Genomic DNA, 19,030 nt, shown 5'->3' on the forward strand with positions numbered 1-19,030 from the left:
ATTTTACGAGGGTGTCATGAAATATTTTGTGCTCTGGAAAAGGTACTGACATGTCCAATTTCATACGATCTATTTCAACTGCCAGATTTATTTCAGATGAAATCTGTTCTCTGATGGCTGACTACTACTGTAGAGATTTATAGTAAATTTCAATAAATGCTTCTAGAAATTTAGTTATCATTTTCAGTCCTCTTCATATTTCATAGATCAGTTTTAATAGTTGTCAAAGTTTGAGTCCTTAACTCTAGCAGTAATGCTGTAAATAATGCTGTATTTTTTATGCTTAACTCTAGCCACCTCACATTTTAATTACTCTGTTCCAATTAGACTATTGATGACATCACAAACACATCACAATAATCCACAAGCATAAAGATGTCTTGTCTGAATCGGGAGAGAAATATGCCCAGATCAAACACCATTCAAAAGCTAAAACAGTCCAAAACCCTTCTAAACAAACATGTCAGTGGATTTTGATGTGAGTGGACAAAAGAGGATGGACTTTTTCACAGGAAGAACTTTAGTATTATTATGAATCGTGGACTTGTATCTTAGCCAGAAGCAAAGCTTTGAAGTTCTAATGCCTTAAAGATGGATTTGTTTCTTCACAATACATTAATCGATGGACTGCAGTTGCGCGGATTACTTGTAAATTACTGTTTTGTTGGGTGATCTATTCCTTTAAATAAATATTAAATGTAATAATGTAAATTTAATTACTTAATATAATCATTTCATTATAATAGTTATGAATTAAAAAGCATAATCTGCGTAAGATCAAATGCATAAGTGTGAACGCAGTATGCATAAATATACATAATTTGCAGCTCATCTCTGTATTAGTGTAATATGATGACAGAGGATGGTGTGCTGCGTGTTAGTAAGGTTTGATGGCCTTGGGCAGTGAAGAGCGCTGTGACACCGATCCCCTCTCCTGTGTGCAGGAGATAATCCTGATGCATGCTGGAGACCTGGATGATTCCACAGCCCTGCAGAGCTGGACCGCAGCCCGAACACAAACTCACACACTAACACACCATCAAGAATGTAAGAAATACACTGATAAACTCTGTATACTAGACACCATGTTTCACATGCATGCTCACACAAGTAGATCCCATATAAAACAAAAAAACAAAAATGTTGCCACATGCACACAATACTTCACAGATCACAATGTCAGGGTAAAATACCTGTCATCTGAAATGGGAATAACACCGCTGTCTGTGCATCTGCCATGCGCTTCCATTTCCGCCACATGAAGTGCCACAGCTTGATTCTCATGAGAGATTTGTGTGTGGGAAGCCGAGAGCCAACAGTGATGGTCCCTCCTTACCTCATTACACAAAAACCATCTCAGCTAACAGTCAACAGGACAACAATACCACCACTGACATATTTTCCTATTTTCAGCTGTACCCTGCATCTCTGGTTCCTTCATATATTTATTTATTTTCATTTTATAGTCTCTGTGACATTTATTCTCCAGCTCCTGCCTGGTATGATTTTGATTTGTGTGGCCCGAAATCTGACTTTTCCACAAATGCAACCTAAAACCTAACCTACAAAAAAACCTGGCTACGTTTTCTGTACTAGAATAACTGAGACTTGTCATGGCACTTGAATACTGTTGTTGTTCTCTTGTTGGTCTGATTGCTTCTATTCTTCTCATTTGTAAGTTACTTTGGATAAAAGTGTCTGCTAAATGATTAAATGTAGATGTAGATGTAAATGTAAAACGGGTGACTTGTCTCTGATGTTAATCGTTTAATTTGATTACTTCCCTCAAATGTTCTGGTAATTGATTTGAAACGTAATATCTTGTATCGAATTGATCCATGCTCAGTCCCTCTGATGATGCCCACCAGAAATTTTGTGTCATTGCTGCCCTCAAAAACCATAATCGATACCAGTGAGGAATTTAATCCAACAATCTATAAAACATCTTGAGCAGGACCGCAATCGATAGTCCTCCAGTCACCACAGAGCCGCTAAAATGAACCTAGGTGAACATGGACCAGAACAATCAACGGCTTCAGTCAGCCAATTTGTTGATCAATCAATCTATAAAGCTATTAGACAATCAAGGTGCATGAAATGTAATCACAATAACCACAGCATCAGACAATCGATTCACCAGCGGTCTTGATCATGATTATGAAAAACGTTCTCCTCAGGACAAACATGACTGGATGAATCCAATAGGAAACTGTAACCATAGAAACTGAAGAAATTCTCTGCAAAGTCATTATTACTAACTGGCACCTGGGCTGATTTATTATTTATTTAATCAACATAGTTCTGAAGTCTGCGGTTGACCTCCCTGATCTGGAAACATAACTTCCAGACGATCAGCCAAAGCAAAATATCACAGCTACCCTTACCCTTATCTACCCTTACCATCTGTTTCATGTACAAAATCCAATCAACAAACTAATCAATTAATTAGTTCGCCTCCATTTCGATCATGAAAGAAAGGACGTTGTGCATGTGTGATCACAAAAACAATGAATGAATCATTCTCTGAGACAACCCTTTACTCCAATGTGAGTCCTTTAAATAATTGATCTAAATAAGCAAAGTGTTCATGAGTGACCCATTACTATTACTACTCAACCAGTTAACAGCGCAAACATACCCACAAATGTATTAGGAAGAGATTTACAAATGCGGCACACTCCATAATAGTTGCACACAAAATTGGTGAATTTTATTCAGTGAATTTCAAACTTGATCCACTTTAATTTTATAAAACCGTTTTAGCAACACTTTCAACCATCGAGATCAACAGATGGCGAGCATGTCATTAGGAACATAATCTGATTCCTGTAAAAATTCAAACAAGTGCACAATAAACCTAATATAGATTCAATAAAAGCTAATTTTGGAAACTGGAGACTTTGTCTCCAAAAGTTGAATTTTAGCTTTGTGTTTTTAATCTTTAAATTTTAAAGGTTTCTTTCTGAGCCGTATTAACCTGCCAAGTGTAAGTGATCCATCACACCAGATGGACATGGACAGATCCTGCAGCGTTTGGTGCATCTGCTCAATTGAGCTCCAGACGAAACGTCGACGAACGAGTGAGGTTGTTCATTACTTACACTCATCACTCATGTATCCAGAACCCAGATTAAGACCGCTTGTTTGGCCCGAGATGACAGATCTGACGTACACTGGCAGATGACAGGCCATAAAATTGGAGAAACTGGACAACCCTCCACAAGCCTGTTCCTCAACACAGCTAGGACTTAACAATGGGCTCCATGTTCGTTTTCACAAGCTGTCGGAAACGCAGACGAAAGCAACAGCATCTCTCTCATGACAAAATGTTAAAGTGAACTTACCTACGAGTCCCTGCTTGTCTAGCTGTGTTACACCTATCAGATGTGAAAAGAGAGTGAAGATCACTCCTGCAGAAGTTGATGACCTAGTGCTGGTAATATCCTTTGCTGTAGTGTTTAAAAAATCAGGAAATTATATCATACACTCTGGAGTTCATAAGGGGAGAGAATGAATCATCGCTTCTCTTCTCTTCCACTTATCAAGCCACTTTAAATATAGGTAAGACGTGACAAATAAAGCTTTCTGTTCCATGCCAAGTTTTTCGGTCCTGCCACCATAGTAATGAGTAATGCAAAATTTTGCTTATATAGAGTATACTGTATGTATATATATATATATATATATATATATATATATATATATATCTTTGTTTATAAAATTGTAATCTTCCAACAATTATCATAATCCATTTTCATCTCTAACACTGTATAGAGAGGTATTCACACTCACATCTTCGTTTTGAAATGCTTTAATTATGTTGAATCTATTTATTTATGCTTTTATTTGTTAGTCATATATTCTCATTATTATATATTCTCATATTGTTTTATAATCATTTTCCCCCTCTGCACACAAGATTAAAGAGTAAATTGCATTTTCAGTGCCTGTGAAGGCCGATTCTTAATATTAATGTAGGAGAGAATAGACAGACATATGAGCTTGAAAATAAGGTGTTTATGGCGAGGCTGTGGTCAAAGAAGCCATTAAAACTTCATCAAACACTCGAGTGGAAAGGAAAGACTTCTTGTGATGCACAAGAGTGACAGTGGAGTTTGTTGAGATGACTTCTGAAAAATCAAAAACGTCTCTCTAATGAGGTACTAATGATCTTGACAGGCATGACTAAGGAAAGATAAAATCTCACGTTTAATGTAAATATATTCCAATAGCATAAAACATATGCATTTGATGATGTTGATCAGCCAGATATATATTTCACTAAAGAAATTTTACAATTTCCCATCAGTTTTTTAGACTAGTACAATTTCATAACCATTAATTTGCCTTTACTTTGCAGAATAATCTCTGCATAATTATCCTCTGTGTCCTGCTCCTCAAATACAGTATATCTCCAGAGAGCCACTGTATCTAAAAGAATATTCTGCAAAACTTTAGAATAATGGTCCATTAGTTAATGTTAGTTAATTCATTAATTAACATGAACAAAAAATTAACAATTCATTTATTACTGTATTTATTCATCTTTGTTAATGTTAGTTACTGAAAATACAGTTATTCATTGTTAGTTCATGCTTAAACACAGTGCATTAACTAATGTTAACAAGCACAACTTTTGATTTAAATAATGCATTAGTAAATGTTGAAATTAACATCTACTCATATTAATAAATGCTGTAGAAGGATTGTTTTTTGCTTAGATCATGTTAACTAAAGTAGCTAACTAACATTAACTAATGGACCATTATTCTAAAGTGTTACCGAAAATTCTACAAAAGTTTTTTTTTTTTTTTTTTAAATGGGCTAAGCTGTCTGTCTTCTAGAAACAAACTACAGAACGGTGAAAACTATTACCAATTAAGAAAGAAGACCATTGAAGATACAAATAACAGTGTTAAGAGAACGCTCATCCAGCCATGAAATTGATTCTGTAATAACAAACTAGGGAGATCTGTTTCTCTCTACTGTTAATCAAATCATTTCAAGAAGATGAAAAATCATTAGCTTCCAGAACTACATTACATTCGATACCAACCTGTTGTCCCATTAACCCTGAAAACTGCTCAATAGCTAATTAAGGCAATTACTCTGAGCATGATATGAAACTTAATCAAGAGTGACAGAAACATCTATATTGGTAGCTTCATTATCGTTGACAGCTCTTGGCTGCAGCAGTAATACCAAGGCTGTGAGAAAACGGAGTACAAATGAATCCTGCTTAGCTTTAGGCCAAACAAGAGGGAGATGAAATTTTGGTGTATATCTGAATATGCATCCAATAAGATGTAACCTAATTTTCTAGCTGCTTGTGTATAATCTGAAAATAATTACTTTAAATCTCTCTACCAGGACAGCAAGAGCTGGATTTCCAAAGAAAATGCATCTAAATCAAGTTGATCCCTGTCTGTGGCCCTGAAGAATCAAGTGCTGTCTTTGTATCTTCTCTGCCTGCTGTGGTCTGACACCTCTTGGTCAGCACTTCCTCTGAGTGCACAGTGTGACAGACACCACTCAGGGAGGCCCTGTTACAAACCATCCACACGGAGAGTATTGATTTTTTCCTCTGTCTCATCAAGTCGTTCTCGCCAAGACTTGAACTCAGCATTGCCCTTCATTCAACAACCCAGTGCACAACAAATCCAAATGTTTGCTGCTACACCAGTGCAACTTTTTTTTTTTTTACATATCAGTGCTACATCACAGTACATGTTTTGTACAGCATTATGGCCCAGCCATGGACTAACATTCCAGATTTAATATAATTTTAGCTTGATATGCAAAAAGTGTGAATATGAGATGATCTAACATCATATAACCACTAAAAATGATCTTGAGATCTATCATCATTTCATGAATAAAATTGACCATCACCCTAAATAAAAGCATCACTCGTGATAGAACACATTTCTCAGATTCCATCTCAACACTTATGAATGCAAATATAACAAATCACAAATGCTTGCTTTTTTGTCACAAAATGTAACTATATAATTGCCCAATTCTTTATATATAATGTTCAACTTTATCTGCATATTTACAGTATACTCGTGTAGGTTGATATATAGGCAAACTTGTATCGTTGCACTCGCAACATGTAAACTATATTGTCATTTATCACCCATCTCTAATCTGCTAAATGTGACTATTACGCATTAAGATATTAAATTATTATAGACTAAAAATTAACATCATGACTTTCTGTAAAGCTGCTATTTCTGACATTTCCCAGATGAATTGCATTAGAAGAGGGGATGAAAGCCTTGCTGGACACTGGACAGCTTTAACTTTGATCTGCCTCCATTAAACAGGAGCGCTGGACAGGTTTATTGCTGTGATTGCAAGTGCCGCACAGTAATTAAACACACTGTCTCCCTCCTCTGCATGCTTCTTTATGTGGAGCGAGAAACCATTTATCAAAGTCATGTATAAACAAGCATCTGTCTATTTTCATTTTGAGTTTCAAAACCCACAGGAACCATATTGCAATGCCAATGTGGATGAAAAAAAATGTCAATGTGGGTAGAAGAACAGACAACAGAGGAGAAAACTAACTCCTTTACTTTATTTTAAATGTGAAGAATGTTTTTTTTATTATTAAATTCAAAGCCCAGAGAAACTGTCTGCCAACATATCTTATATTTTAATATCCATCAAAAAATGTATGACTTTACATAGGCACATAGGCATATTAAAAAAAACATATTTAATAAGATGTCAAGCATTTATTTTAGACGAGATTAAAGGGAGATTTTTTTTTTTATTTTTTTTTTTTGCAATAATGACACGTTGTGTTAAAATGTGCCAAAATGCTAAATAAAAGTCAAAGATACCAATATGAACTCAAACATTTCACATTAAATTAAAGACCTACTATCATTTACAAGTTTGTCAGTAAGTCGATATTTTTTTCTGTCTGATGTCTACATTATTATGATTATGATAAAAGAACACAGTTTGCAGGGCTTCTCTATTTTCATGCTATAAAGCAGCTGGATTTTGAACCTCCTATAGTCATCAATGTGGGTGGCCATCTAGTGCAGTCTTTAATGAATACAGTACATGCAAAGATTAACTACCTATATTTGAGCCCAACAACAAATCCATGCATGCCTGCTGTGCTAAAGAATGAATTCATCACACAATTAAAAACTAAACACATTTCACATGACTGACCACACAGCAGGGAAGTGACCTTTAACCTCTGTTCCCTAGGCATTGACACTGCCCCGCTGAGAAGTACAGACAAACAAAACAAAAAAAAACATAATTTTTTCAGGTTGAAAGTCTGTACATTAGACTACCCTTTTTATTGTGATAATTACATAAAGGTCCACAGTACTGTATCGTCCATAAAAATGCAGGAAGCTGAATTCCTCCTCTGAAATGTTCAATAAGGTATGGTACATACGGTATACTGTTTGCTGCTCTGATTGGTTTAATTTATCTCATATACTAAAGTGATCACTATTAAGGTACTACAATAAAAGTGCACCATTCATACGTCTGTGTCAACATAATTTAACAGTTGACTGACACACATCTCAATGTCTGTTTACTGCATTAGTCATCACATTTATTTCTAAACTAATTTATAGAACACAGATTGTTTCAAAACAGTTTTCATTTTGTCACAGACACCAAAAAGATGACAAAAATATTATGATAATATTTTAGTTTCCTTCTATTTTCCTTTAGCCCGTTCACACCAAGAACGATAACCATACAAATACCTATAAAGATAACTATATTAGCTTTACATTCTCCATCTCGTGATAGCAGTATGGATTCTGATTGGCTATCATTATTTTTATCGATCATCAGCTGGGAAAAAAATGTTCTGAAAGCAATTTCAATGATATTGTTTCTCTGTGCCTTTATAGTTATAGATGTGGTATGGATTTTGCTGTTCTTTAATACTGAGAAAGATATTTAGAACTATATCTTTATTGTTATATTTATTAGTAATCATTCTTGATGTGAACGGGCCTTATGAGTCAGAAGTCAATATCCCAGTCAGGTTTCAGTCTTTACCCCCAACAAATTTGTGACAACCAAAAAGGCATCATCAACCAAGCGCCGTAACAACCACCCACAAACCACTCACATTTTCTTCAGAAAAAAAACTGATACCACATGTGGGTGGCAGGTCTCAGTCTATTAGTGGTATAGTCAGCCAAATCTCCAATATTGTCATTATATCATTATTAAATAGTCTTATATTGTAATCAAACTCAGCATTTTAAACAAACATTTGAAGCTCCCAATTGAGGGCATACAGACTGTAGCCTTGATATAAGGGAGGGGGGATCAAAACACTCTTAACTCCAAAAATAAAAATGATGAAAAAGCTATGTTTATTTTTTAAAGAAAACATTCCCACTAATTATTATTTTACAGAGATAAAAGTAAATAGATCCCATGATACCATGAGCAGAAGTATTGCTATTGATAATGTAAGTCTCTTACTTTTTCCCTCTATTCAGGAGCAATTAGCATTATGGTTCATCATCATCTCTTCTCAACACTGAAAACTTCTCAATCTTATTATCTTTATATGAACATTTTATTTCAACCACTGTCCAAACATTGTGAGCTTATGACACTGTCACACAAGGGACAGGTTTTAGCCACTCTTTTTATAACAGTGATTTTATGTATTATAGATTTTTAATTATTTTACATGTTCTTAGGCCCATTTTATGCCTCTTAATGATTTTAGTGTGTGTGTGTGTGTGTGTGTGTATGTGTGTGTGTGTTTAAGAACAGTATAGTTGGCCTGTCAGGTTATCAGTCACCTGACAGGAAGCTGGAGCACTATAAGAAGAGCAGCATGGCAAACAAACAAGGAAGCCTTCCACACACACCTGGACCGGGGAGTTACTTTTTTTCTGTTTGTTTGTTTGTTTGTTTGACTGGATTTATATTTTTCTGCTCAAACTCATTCTGTCTGGACCACCGGATTGCATAAATGATCTATTCTATCAATCTGGAATTCATGGGTTCATGTTTTTTAGATGTACATTTGTTTATGTTTTGATAAAAAGACTTGAGCACTGTCTGAAGCGCTATATAAAGTAAACATTAAATAACTCATTATTGTTAGTACTACCCACGCAATGTACAACAAAACAACTTTTTTAAGAGTAATACTATCACATGAGTGCTGATGTGTCAAACAGTTGCAACAATACATAAAAAAATACCTTTCCTAAAATTATAAATTTTTCAAGTAAGGAAACTACAGGTTGCACATGAAAGTTTGTGGACTTCTTTGATCACACTATCAAAGAACTGACAAAAAATCAAAGATACAAATCAGATGCATTTTAAGAAGTGCTGTGCTTAGATCAGGCAAACATATCAAATGGCCATGCAAATATAAGCTGTGTCACATAGAGTTGCCTATTTATAAACATGCAAATTAAAGACGCAATCTGGATGGCAGTCTGCTCACTGAGATCATACCCTGTTCTCAAACACTCAGCATTCAAAACCACTCAAGGATCATCATGGAAATATCCAAACACACAAAAAAATACCTTTTACAACAACAATGATGGTCCCATATTCAAGTAACAAAGCTGCAAGATGTGATACACAGGGAGAAAAGGATCACATCTTTAATTTCTCATATTTCAGAAAGCAGATGGAGAGTTTCGCCAAAGCTTTTGATTCTCATATTCTTCTAGAAATCTATCACTAAATATTGTGATAAAATGGCCCTACCATATAAAATCACAGAAATAAGCTTGAGAAATCGCACCTGTGTCTGTGACAGGGACTGATGTTTAGCCAATCAGAAAACTTTAAGATAGTTTTTCATTTTGGGTGTTTGCCTTTTTCTTTTTTCTTAGCCAGCAGGAAGATGAGATCATATTGAGCATGATGGCATGCAGAGATCACATGACCAACTGCTTCTTGCAATTCAATTTAGTATTATTACCACCACTATTGCTACTACTAGTAGTAAATATACTCAAAACACCTAACACCAAACAATATTTCATTTAATCTGTTATATTGGAAAATGTCTATATAAGCTATTTCAGATATTGTAGTACATATTAAAAAGAAAAATAATAATACATTTAAAAAATTGTACTGAAAATTAAAAAAATTTATTATTTGTATTTGTCCGTGTCCATTCCACTTTGTGTGAAATCAAAAACACTAGGAGAAAGAAAATTCAGGGAAAATTAGGTTTTCTGTGAGCAATATAATTTCCTCAGGGAACCTTTGCAAAATATTCTTATTTTGTTTCAAAGTAGCTTCAACATATAGGCTATAATAGTGTTCAACTAAACAGCATTTCACTAGTTCATATCTTTTGGGGCTGCAGTTTTTTCACCCTTAGCCTGTAAGGCACAGCAGAATTGTCAGAGGTTCTGAACAGTACAGGTGGGTCAGATTTAGGTCTTCAGATTAGGTGTTATGAATGTGACTCTATTTTTACCCCATCCCTGTCGTTGCCTGCCCACTCTTCACATCATTTACCTGTCAGCAGGACCATGCCAAATGAGGAAATATGACATTTTACCACGTGGTAGTGATGAATCATGCTTGTTGTGACTTACTTTACAGATACCTTTGGTCAGGGCTGACTGATCACAGTTGAAAAATAACACACAGAAAGCCTCTGAGCTGGCATATTCCCTGTCAAGGTTTGATCTGTCAATCTGTCAAATAAATAGTGCTTCAGGAAAGTTGTGAAAGGGGAGTAAATCCCTGTTTGCAGCAACACTGACATCTGCAACACTAAATTTTCACTGCGCTGGCTTACTTCCAAAACAAAAGACGATAAAAATAAGACATAGACATGATTACCATTCAAAATGAGGTATTATTGTGTGACAGGTTTGAATGAAAAATGTTTCCTCTAACATTAAAAATCATCACTGACCAAGTACTAGTTATTTTCCATGTCTGCTCTATTACTAGAAATATCTCACAGAGATCTTATTTCAAATACTTGTAAGCAATTCTGGTAGATCCCAGAAATAGACTCGGAATCTAATAACTAGACAGCTCTGTGAAATCTTCTGGCTTCAAAAAAGCCACTTTTTAAAACAGGAAATCATTTTAACTCGCAAAGACAACAGAAACGGACTGTTTACACAGTGCAAAAAAAAATCCACCCACATAAATTATGCTGGTAACACAAAACCAGAAGTTTATCTGCCTAGAACAGCAGTTCCACCACTAAAAAATAAATAAAAGAAATCATCTTCATAACTTTGTTATCAAGTTTTGTTGAGGATTTAATATAAGCAATTTTAATAAAAAGAAAAATGCAAGATATTCATTTCTGCTTTTGGATCGTTGAAATCCTTGCCCCAAAGACTTCCGTTGTACTGTAAGTGCATTACTGTAAGCAATTCATGTTCTTTAAAACATACACACACAAGGAACATCAAAAATAATTGTCAGTGGTAATCTGTAGCAGAAACATAAACGTTTTTTTAAAATCTGAAAGATTTTTTATGGATCCGTATAACTATGACCAACCTGAGAAGTGCAGCTCAGTAATTACTTGTGGAGTATTGTAGGCTTCATGGTCTTCTAACACAGACAACAGTAACTGAAGACTGTCTGTTCTCCACAGTAAAAATATACATATAGTCTATATCCCAAAGGGTTCAGAAGTAAATAGATGTGATTCCCAGCAGGTGTCATCTCTATGTGTGACTCATCTGTTATCAAATGAATGTCTCTATGTTTAACACCACTGTGCATAGCCTGATTCTGAGAAAAGCCTGTAATGAAACTCCAACTACTGCTATGGTAATTATGAGTACAAAACATTTATAAATTCACTTTCATAAAGCCAATCTAAATCAAACAAATATGACCCAAACTGGGTCAAAAAAGTTGTCAAAAGAAATGATTATGAAGGTTGCCAATGCGCCACCACATTTACATTGATTTCTCATTTAAGTTTTCGTTTGAGATGAACTGTTGAGCCAGTATAAAAACATGTGCTCAAAACCTGGCTCTTTCCTTGATCCATCTTGGTCTGTAGATGGAGATCCAGTAAATATAACCGAGAATAAATTTACGCTGCCCATTAAGACAGACGTGTTGTCACGATCATTAGCTGGAGTGCCCACGAACTTCAATAGAGGGCACTCTACTCAGGACCATTCCACCCATTAACCACCGGATGTCACCATATCATCACTTGGACACTAGCACCTCTCATACTGTTGCACCACACCCAAACTACATCTCCCATGAGTCTCTGCATCACAATCACCTTGCCACACCTGCACCTCATTCAGCAGCCAATTTTCTTGCCACACCTGCACCTCATTTATGCACAAATATAAGCACCACAATCACTCTCACTCACTGTGAAGTCTTGTTTAGCCCTGTCTGACATTTCCGAGCGGTTTTCCTTGTGTTTGTTCTTCCTATGTCTGATCTTGGATTGTTTAACCGATTCTGATTCTCTGCTGCCTGCCCTGATCTCTGCCTGTTTCCATTTATGATTCTTGATATCCCTGATATACCTGACGCCGTTCCTGAATTCTGCCTGTTTGACCATTCTTAAATAAAGCACTGCATTTGGATCCAAACGACATGGCATGTACTTCTTCGCCAGGTGTGCCAACTTTGATCTTCCTTTATGCAAATTTTTGTGGTTGAACACCTGCATTGTGCTTTTGGCCTGTCGGATGTGCACACTTTTGGTGTAATTCTTAATTTTTGGCAAATCCATGGTTAATAATCGTGAGGGCCATGCCTCAAAGTGTAAGAATTTTACAACAACTCTTGACATCTTGAGAACTGGTTTAGACTATTGGAGAGTCATATGCCATAAGGAGCATTTTTTGACACCAGTGTCAAAAGGGCTGAGCATCTGCTCTGGCAAGACCCAACTCATTATACTTTCACAGTGCACACCTCAAACTCTCAAAATTTATACAGCTCTTCATCAGTATGAGGAGATGCAGCTACACTTCCTGACATGAAGGCTGTAGTCAGATCTGACATTTGGGAGATAGGAAAACATTAGTTTGTTAATCAGTTTAGGGGAAGAAATGAGGGTTGTATGATCTTTGTATAAAAGAAAGCACACAATGAAAGCAAATGAACAAATGCTCCCATTTGTGTCAATTAATTGAGGTATAAATTACAGGTATGACTTACAGGATATTGCATAAGACAAGTATTCAATACATATGTAGTACACCCTATGCAAATGTAAGTAGCTTAATCTAAAATCGACCATTGTCACATAAAAATGTTGGATCCAAAAGATAGATCCATCACACTGTGCAAAAACTGTATACAAGATACTTACCTCTGGCTGTATACTAAGATAAAAATTTTGGTCTAAGCATTAGTGGTGAGGATTTTTCAGTGACTTTCTGTAGGTCACATTATTAGCCTTTAGGGGACAAGAAGTGAATCTGTCTTTATGAGTCAGTTATTACATTTTCCATTCAACTGTTAATCTGTTAAAAACAGATTCATTTAATGTAGGAAAGAAACAAATGACATTTTATGAATGAGTCACTGTATCATTAGTATAACCAAAGCATCTGACACTGTCAGACAAAAACACTGCGGCTGAATCTAAAATCGCATATCTCCCATACAGTAGGTGAAAAACAGTATGTGACAAGGGTAATAGCGGATTACTTGAAGAGAATTTGTGAATGGCAGTGAAACTATGCAAATGATGTTGGTAGGTCACATGACAACATGTCGAATGTAGTGTTTCCAGATTACATTCATAAATAATTTATTTCCATAAAATAATTACTTATACCTACTCAGAGAGAACCCGTTTTCGGACACAGCCAGATTCACAGTAAAGAAACAAGTGTTACTTAATTAACAAGTCACTGATTCATTCATATTACCGATTTGTTCAAAATAACAATTTATTTAGGAATGAATTACTGAGTGTTGCTTGGAGATTTGGTTTGCAATATGGTTTAGTTATTTTTTGCTGGTAGAACAAACTTGTGTCCTCTATATATCAAGTTCTTTGTTATTGAACTTGAAAGCTATATCACAATCAGAGTGGTGCAGTTGGTCTGAATTTTAGCATGCATTTGACTGTACTTAAATATGGAAAAGTCTGCATTGTTTTTTCACAAATATAGGAAAAGCATTGTGACTAAATGCTGTTTCGAATGTCACATTGTTTTAACTGTGGTCCACCTAATGAAAAGCTGATAATTTTCCAAATGGATGTTATTTATTAAAGATAATAATAATAATGATAATAATAATGTCTTATTTCACTATAACTTTATATTAAATCATTTAATTAAAAAGTATATATATGAAAATATTAAAGTGGCATACGCTGATTCATCAGCTTCTATTAGTCCCACCCAAAATGTTATGTTTACCACATAAGGATATAATATTGTCCATTTGAAAATGTAAAAATAAAGAAATTAATATCCTTCAGTCATTTCTTTATAAAATGATATATTGGATATCCCAACTGAAAACCAGACCACCTGCGGGTGATGGATTTATTCTGTAGATTGGAAACTTCTGAGCCAAGTATGTTTGAAACATCATATTGGCATAGGTACAATATACAGTGTTTGATCCACTAAACATATGCAGCCTGTGTTGAAAGAAACACCTAAACATTGGGCTAGAAGATACTGTTTTTTTACATATTTGTAGCTGTGCACATTTCTTTAGTCCTCGATGATTACTGTCCTTTGAACGTAAACTGACAGAGACACTTTATGGGATCATTTGTGAAGCCACGTTGTCTCAGACTGAGTCAATGCTTTACAATAAACTTCCTTTAGTTAACATTAGTAAATGCATTATATATAATAAAAATGTAACTGTTATTTGTTAATTGTGTTAGCTCATGTACCAAAAAAGAATAAAAGATATAAACTTTGCATTTTAATAATGATAAAGGTTTAAATTAAAAATCATGTTAATCAATGCTTTAGAAGTATTGTGTATAAAACCTTTGTAGGTATTTTCTGTTGGCAAATTGACATGAAGTCTTCATACACAACACTTTTGCCCACCCTGTTTTTATAAGCAAAACCACTTAAACATGCCTGGCCTCACCCCGACTCAAACAGAAGCAGTTGACTCAAAAGAAGCACCAACATTCTCTTTCTTGTTAGCACATAATTATCACAGCAAATGGATTACAGCTTTTGCTCCAGAGAATATGGTGACCTGGATTAATGACACGTGAAAGCAATCTCCGGACCCTGCTGCGTCTAACCCACAAGGGCATGCTCAGCCCTGCACCTAATAAACGTCCCATACCAATGAGGATGCACAATGCTCGAGCAAGTCCCCTCCAGGCTGTAAATCCAAAAAAATCTACTTCCCGCAGCCTCATGCATGCTCACAAAGAACCTGTAGGGCTGACAGACCTAGCTGAAAGGATCTGAACATGACAACAGCAGCCATCTAACAATCGCAGTGATGTGTGGAACATACAAGGATGAACAGGAAGAAGAATTTAAAAGGTGACAAGAAAATGCGATTTACCTCTTTGGGAAAAATGGGTGGTGGTGTTGATCTGTGCCCATGCAGAAACTGACAGTAATTGTGTGTCTCTGTGTTGACTATAATGAATAAAAAATCATGCAAGGAGTGTTATTGTGCCAAGAGGATGTCATCCCTTTCTGCGTGTGAGTAATAATGGCCCATTAGTGCAGCTGCAGGTTACTCATTACTGTGATTGTCTGGGAAATGAGGAGCTTGTGAATCTATTTGAACTCTAATTGTTGAGGGGGAACAGAGGACCTTGGCTGTTTGGAGGACTGAATGTTTGGCCTTCCGTAAGAACAACAGGAGATTTTTCTAGGTCTCATTACATTAATGTGAAAACCCTAACCCTAGAAACCAAGAAAATTCGTGGGAAGTGGGAAGTCGTGGCCTAGTGATTAGAAAGTTTGAGAGAGTTCGAGAGTTTGACTCCAAACCCTAGGGTTGTGGGTTCGAGTCTTGGGCTGGCAATACCTCGACTTAGGTGCCCTTGAGCAAGGCAGCAAACCCCCAACTGCTCCCCGGGCACCGCAGCAGAAATGGCTGCCCACTGCTCCGGGTGTGTGTTCACGGTGTGTGTGTGTGTGTGTTCACTGCTCTGTGTGTGTGTGTGTTCACTTGGATGGGTTAAATGTAGAGCACAAATTCTGAGTATAGGTCACTATACTTGGCTGTATGTCACTTCACTCACTTAAAACTTAACACACATTCAGGTTTTAATATTGATGAGTTGATGTGTTAATAGATAATGTGACTTTGTTTCACCACATGTAGTGGACAAATTTAGTTAAAAAAAAAAAAAAAGTTTCATCATATTTAATTAATTCAATGTATGTGACTTCCAATTCAATTTAAATTCGCATTCATGAATTGAAAGGAAGCTAATTCTAAATAGTGCAAAATTCTTCTACAGACATGAATTATATTCTATTACTTTTCAAATAAACTTCAATTATGGTTTTGCCTGGTGACCAATAAAATGGACAAAAATTACAATACACTGGGTCATCATATCTAAGGATCTTACATAAGGAATCGCAAAATGCCAAAATGCAGCTTCTCTCTCCATAATGTGCACTGAAACTTTGTAAAATGCCTTTTAGCCTTTATTCAAGTAAGCAACAACACTATGAAAAACAGAACACTGTTTTAATGCTTTTGTGTTCCTAATTATGGACTAGCTGTCTTGGTGTTTTTTGTTTTTCACTGCAAACTAAGAGACTGTTTCTGTAAACGTGCAAAGGTGCTTTAATCTCAGAACCCGTGTGCAGTTGGCTTAGTTAATTGCATCTCATTTCAGCAGATTGCACATTTGTGACTGCCCAGAAACTCCATTTTGGTTATAATGCCAGGGGACTTGGCAAATTTAATTAGTGCTAAAATAAAAAGAGGCAGAGAGAGGTCCTGAAGAGAGGCAGAGCTATAAAGGAATGAGAAAGGAAAGTGAAAAGAATGAGTCAGGGTTTTTTCCAAATCAGGGGGTTTTATCATCTGAACAACATAATTTACCTTGATGTGATGCCTATGGGTATACAATGGAGGGAAAGTTGTGGCCTAGTGGTTAGAGAGTTTGACTCCTGACCCTAGCTAGGGTTGTGGGTTCGAGTCTCGGGCCGGCAATACCACGATTTAGGTGCCCTTGAGTTGGGGTGCCCCCCAACTGCTCCCTGGGCGCCGCAGCATAAATGGCTGCCCACTGCTCCGGGTGTGTGTTCACAGTGTGTGTGTGTTCACAGTCTGTGTGTGCACTTTGGATGTGTGTGACTTGATTTTATTCATGTGATTTGATTTACACTTTAAAAGTAGACATTACATATCATTTGGAAAACTTGCAACAATGCATCGTTTACAATAAGACCAGAAATATGCATTAAAAAGTGGTCAATTTTGTTTTAAACTTGCTTAGCAAGATTCTCTAACTATTGATTTGTTTTGACAGTTTTGACCTGCAAGAGAAATGCATGAAGAAGACAAACAACCCAGAATGAGAGACACAAGAAGAGAAGCCTCTCTCCCTTCCAATCGAATCTGTGTCTGTTGATCTGCTGTGACATGGCTGACCTTTTCAGGTCCTGCGATGTGCCCGCACTATTCTGTGCCAGGATAAAAAGGCCAAACCATACCTGAGAATCCTCTCTCATGCTCATTGCTCACAATGGAAAAAAGATCACACAGTCCTTTTGTGCTACTCCACTAATCTGCATTATTAGATTATGAAATACTGTGAGTGCTGTAAATTTCAAGTGACCTTTAAACACAGGAAATAAATGAGAATCATATGTCTGTGAAAAGCCTCCTCCATGCACAGAGTGATCCATCTTAACAGAAATAAACAGAGCTGGGTATAAAGATGAGATTTTCATACAGTCACCACATGCAGTTCAGAGAGCAAAAGAGATTTATTTGCGTCTCCTGGTGTATCTTTAGAGAAGCAATGCGAAGCAGCATTTTGAAAGCACAGAGAGAGCGAAAGATGGATTTATGTTTCATTTAGGCTTCGGTTCTCTGTCGCATACAGGCTGTGAACTTCCAGAATGAGCCGGCAGATTCTGCAGCGATGAATCATATAACTGTGGTCTTGCAGTTTTGGGGTACAAGTGTGAATTTTTCTTCACCCAATAAATGTTTCCTCTCTGAAACTTCCTTAAAGGCAACATGCATTTTTTACAGCTGTTCCTCACATTTAATATTATTCAGTATTAATATCTTATTTCATTACATCACATTATAAATATAAAAATAAATATGCAGGCTGAGCAACTTATTAACTGATCACTAAAATGAGTGGTCAGTGAGTTTTCCAGATGTGTCAAACATAATTCATGGACTAACATTAGATCAGCAAGTAGCCGAGGATGAAGACAAAGCTAATTTATATGCTACAGTATTTATGAGAACAGCATTTGCAGGCACTAAAAACACATGTCTTTTATTTGCTGGCACTTATAAAAAATGAAAGTCTGCATATTTCTGCCATACTAAGCCATCATTTAGTAAACAACTAAAACAACTTTTTAATGGCTCGCTTGTCCAGACTGGCACTATCAGATTTATAGATGGGAATGCTTGACAGCTCGGCTAGGCTTTATGATACCTCATTTAAAGTCCATTACAACACAGGCTCTCAGTCATTTTTGGGAACATAGAATCTGAGAAAGAGAGCTGTGGTCACAGATACTGTAGAAAATATCATTTAGGGCTTGACATTCGGGCATTTTGACAGGTTATCTCTTTGTTGTGCATTTTAATGTGTTTGCCATAAACCATAGGGCGATAAGTTAATAATATCACTGTCACATTAATAATATCACAGAGTGACACAGAGGCCACAGGCAACGAAAACCCCAATTATAACTGTGTTTTCTGACAGGGTAAATATAACTATTTAAAATAGTATGTGAAATAGATTTATCTTTACAGGTAGAAAAGACTAATGATGAACTAAAATACCTTATAAACAGTAAAAAAAAAAAAAAACTTACAGATAGGAGTAATGGCATAGTAGATGACT

At 36.1% G+C, this 19,030-nt stretch overlaps 1 protein-coding gene across 1 annotated transcript in view; it reads right to left on the reverse strand.

The window, feature by feature from the left end:
* Window positions 1–19,030, reverse strand: part of LOC128019858 (heparan-sulfate 6-O-sulfotransferase 3-B-like) — a 49,898-nt gene that overhangs the window by 28,983 nt on the left and 1,885 nt on the right. The window lies entirely within an intron of this gene.

This window comes from Carassius gibelio, chromosome A9 (genome assembly GCF_023724105.1).
Source record: "Carassius gibelio isolate Cgi1373 ecotype wild population from Czech Republic chromosome A9, carGib1.2-hapl.c, whole genome shotgun sequence".
NCBI lineage: Eukaryota > Metazoa > Chordata > Actinopteri > Cypriniformes > Cyprinidae > Carassius > Carassius gibelio.